We start from the raw sequence: 5036 nt of genomic DNA, 5'->3' as shown, positions 1-5036 counted from the left end.
ATCTGTTAGCAGAAGGGGAGAGAGAGAGAGAGAGAGAGAGAGATATGAACGAATATATTTGGAAATGATGGAGATGATATATATAGAGACAGAGGGAGAGAGAGAGAGGGGGGAGGTGATGATGATGATGATGGAGATGTGTAAATGGAAGATTAGGCGAGGGACGTTGGGACTAAAAGAAGCTCCCCGACGACCACTTATATTTTGTTTTCTAAGCAGTTGGGAAGTCTAATATCTTTGCGAGTGGGTCTCTCTCTGTACATTCTTCGGAAAGCAACCTAACATCAGCAATAAACGTGACTTCCTCACCCCAACACAAATACAGGTTTTTGTGTGAAACTAGCAACAAACTTCTCTTCTTTCTCTCTCTCTCTCTCTCTGTTGCACATGATTGATGTAACACTAGTGTATATTTCCATCTCTGTAGTGTGCAGTTGCACTTGATTAATGTAACACTAGTGTATATTTCCATCTCTGTAGTGTGGAGTGGAGAGAGAGAGAGAGAGAGAGCACAGGCATAAATTTGGAATTTGGACGTGGAGATTTGTCTTGCTTGAGATATGGATTTGCCAAATTTCTTAATATTTCTATTAAATTAAATACAACTCTCATTAAAAAAATAAATAATAAAACCCATCGCTCATATGATATTATCCAGTTTTGTCATGCCTTTTGGTGCTTATAATTTTTTTTTTCCTAGTTTAATGTGTTTATGTTTTTTTTCTTTTTGAATTGAGTCCCTCCCAGTTTAATTATTCGAATAATTTATTTTGTATATCCCTTATTCATGAAAAAAAATTAATTTAATTTAATAATTGTGGTTTTTAATTTTATTTCGTTTGTCTCCAACAAAAAAAAATGTCTATTTTAAAAAATATATTTGCCGCCTTTTTTTTCAAAGATAAGCATGATAAAATAAAAATGATACGATTATTGAATCGATTTAATTTTTTTCTATAACTGATGTATATAGAAGACCTTACACAATAAACAGTTAATATCATTGAAACGGATCCGTAGTGAGCCCCATGAGCCCAAACAACCCCAACCTTTTTTTTTAAAATTGGAACTTATAAATGGATTAAAATTTTATTTTAAAAAAATAAAAAAGTTGGATCAAAATGGACATTCACATAGAAAATAATTTTCACCATATTTAAAAAATAATGTGACTCGTTAAGATACATGAAAAATCACATGGGAGGCAATTATTTCAGTGCAATATTCTCATAATAAAGAAACAATAATCGATTCACAATGTGAAAAATAATTTTAAGGTCTCGTTTGGGAATATGATTTTTTAGTAATTTTTTTAGTTTTTTGACTAAAATATTATGTAAAAAAAATTAGTATATTTGGGATGACTTTTTGACTTTTTATGAAAAGATGTGTAAAAAATAAATAGAAAAGAAAATTTTTGACTTTTTAGTATAAATTGTTGATTTTTTAACTTTTTTTAATAACTTTTTGACTAAAAAAATCACATATAAACAAGGCCTAATGCCAAGTTTGGGAAGACTAAATAAGTGCACTTTTTATCTTTTTAGACTAAAAAGTTGAGGTTGAAAATATGAATGTTTGGGTTAACTTTTTGACTTTTTATGGAAAAATGTGTAATAAAAAATTGTAAAAATTAGTTTGTAAGAGAAAATTAGAATTGGAAATTGTGTAGCCGTAATTGTTGACTTTTGGTGAATAGTAATGACTTTTTAACTTTTTGAGTAACTTTTTGACTTTTTGACTTTTTTTAAACTACCCAAACTTGGCCTAAATATATAAATAAGTAAGTGATCGTCCTATCCAGGCAAAAATCCACCTATTTTCGAAAATGAACTAAAAGTCGATTTTGAAATTTTATTTTTATTTTTTTAAAAAAATATATAAAAAATAATATGACTTAAAAAACTAAAAAATTAATAAACTGACTTCCAACTTTTAATTGCAAAAAGAGGTGGTCATCATTTGCAACATAGTGCCATTTTGGGAACATGATAAAAAGCCACGTTTTTGGACAAAATGTCCAAAAACGTGGCTGCCAAAAACGCCAAAAAAGTCATTTGGCAAATGCCAAAAACGCAGCCCTAAAATTACAAATTAGGGCCTATGAAAAATAAATAAAAAAATAACTCTCTTATGTTGGGTAAGGTTATTTTGGTCATTTTAATTTGATTTGACACCATAAATAAATATTAAACTAAAAAATAAAAAGCCAACTTTTTACCAACTTCCCAAATCACTTCCAAAAAAGCCAAAAAACTTGATAAAACGCTAAAAGCCAACTTTTTACCAACTTCCCAAAACAACCTCTAATAAAATAGCTAATCCAATAATCACCGCCCTCTCTTTTCCAAAAAAAAAAAAAAAAAAAAAAGCTACTCCAATGTCTTGTTGGTCATTTTGGCTTAAAAAACTGTCAAGATTCTCTAAGATTAGACATATGATTTGTCTGGAAATAACAGACATTCACTGTATTTTGACAATGATTAGCCATCAGGGTCAGCAGCATAGAGTTTTTTTTTTTTTTTATATATATTTTATTTACGGTAATGACACATCCCACTAAAAGTGGTACTTTAAAGCACCACTAATTAGTTGGCAAACACTTTAAATAAATAAAAAAAAAAGAAATAAACAGTAGGCCCCATCTACTGCCACATCACTAGTGGTGCTTTTAGAGCATCACTTTTAGTCATCTTAAGCATTATTGTTTTTTTTTTTTTGTGAGCGTTTTTGCCTTGAGGCGTGCTATGTAACTCGACAAAAAAGCTCGAATGACCCGAATTCCCCCCCTCCCTTTTTCCTTTCCTTTCCTTTCCTTGCCTTCTACGTAGTTTCCTATCTCTCTCTCTCTCTCTCAAAAAGAATTCCATAATCTAAAATCAATCCCAAAATCAAAATTAGAAGATGAAAAGAGAAGAAAGAGAGAAGAGGAAGAGAGAGAGAGAGAGAGAGAGAGCATTAACATTAACAACAACACATCATCATCAACATATTTGTTCTTGCTCTGTTTATTTTTTCTTTTTTTCTTCCATAACTTAGAACAGAGAGAGAGAGAGATACACACAGAGAGAGAGAGAGAGATCTATACAGAGAGAAAGAGAGAGAGGTATATAGATCTGTGTATACACACAGACGATAGCGGTGCCTGTGATGGTGGCACCGGTGATGGGTGTTCTCTCTCTCGCTTCCCCCTCCTCTTCTCTCTTCTCTCCCTTTCTCTTCCTTAGCGATATAAGAAGAAAAAAAAAAACTGTTCCAAACGACGTCGTTTTGGGCAGTCGAGCCATACGGGCCAAAAGGAATTTCGAGCTACGAAGGATTATTCTTTTGGCTTTGAAATTGTATTGAACAACCAAAATACAATTGCAGAATTTTCACACGACACGATACGACACAAATCGTACAAATATATTTCTATAGAATTTTTTTTTTAAATACGAATTATTTTATATGATTTTAGAACTTATAAATAATATTTTGCTATAATTTTTTATTTTAAAAAATTAATAAAAATAAAATAAAAATTTTAACTATTATCTGGCACAGTAATAAAATTATTTGAATTGTTAATTAAACTATATTTCGTTTTTTTTTTGTTACTAATTAAAATAAATTTATGATATCATTAAAAATTATTAATTGATTTAATAATTTTTTAATACAATGAGTCAAACTTGAAAGAGCGAAATGTAATTTTTAAAATTATATAAAATAATTTGTATTTTAAATAAATCACAAAAAGTATATTTACAATGTAACCAAAAAAAAAAAGTTAATGCGTAATAATTGTAACATGATCTCAATTACAAGTATTTAATAATATTTTTTAATGTGATATGAATTGTATAGAGGGCACATATTAATGAGTGTCTTGAGACATTGGTAAATATTAGGATTGAGCTAAGAAATATTTTGAAAATAGGTAAAATTATTAGAAAAAAATGTATTAATTTTAATAAAAAAAATATATTAAATTCAGTGAAAAATATCTCATCATGTTCTTTATTTTTTTTATTTGTGCTTTTTTTTGTACTCTAGAAATACATGCTAGCAAAACCAATAAAAGTTAATAAGTTATGATTAGTTATAAATTTGACGGAGTTGAATTTCATTGATGATTCTCCCCTTAGTTAAGTGGTTATATATTATGAGACAAATGTTTATATTTAACTTCATAAATATTACAATTGGATTGAAATTCTCTTCATTATAATAGAAAAAATAAGTACTTCAAAAAGATATTAAACTCTTTTTTATTTGAGTTAAACCCACGACTTCATACTACAACGTCAGTTAATTTTGGACTAAATTTTGGTCAAGGAAATAAAAAAAAATTAGTTTTCTATTTGGATACAACTAACTTCTAATAGGAAACTAATTTTAACTCAGTTAGTTATGGTTGTACACTTCTATCTAAAAATTCTACTTATTAAAAACAAAGATTGATAATTCTTCTCCTATTATGAAACTTTTTTCAACTGCTTTTTTTCCTTCCTTATTATGGTGCTAATTATTGGAATGATGTATATGTAATTATTTGATTGTAATTTTTTATATTATAAATACTTTTACCAAGTGCTAAAAGAGAAGTAATTGAATAGTGAAGTCTTTGTCAATAGAATATTTGTTAAACAAGTCATTTTTTACTAGTTCAGTCATGTGCTGGGCCTTTTTCTAGAATTTTACCTCTGTTTTGCATATAGGCCTATTCAACTATTCCACATATCTTGCTTCTTCTTTTTTTATAATCTGTTTCATTCATAAATATAACAATAATTAATACAACAAAACACACACGCCGGTGGAAAATTTTAAACCATTAACCACCCAATGAGATCACTACAAGAAAGTACACATTTGATGATTACTTTTGCCAATTAAAAATATTTTGGTTGTCAAAAGTTATAGAATTGGCAACCAAAAATTATGTTAGTCAGTAAAAGTACAATATTTAGCTACTAAATTTTTTAAGTCCGGATATATTAATTTTTGGTGACTGAAAAACAATTTAGTCTCTAAAAATCTCAAAATTGGCG

Source organism: Camellia sinensis, chromosome 2 (assembly GCF_055761805.1).
Source record: "Camellia sinensis isolate YWXY chromosome 2, ASM5576180v1, whole genome shotgun sequence".
NCBI classification, from domain to species: domain Eukaryota; kingdom Viridiplantae; phylum Streptophyta; class Magnoliopsida; order Ericales; family Theaceae; genus Camellia; species Camellia sinensis.
Note: the sequence above shows the minus strand (reverse complement) of the source record.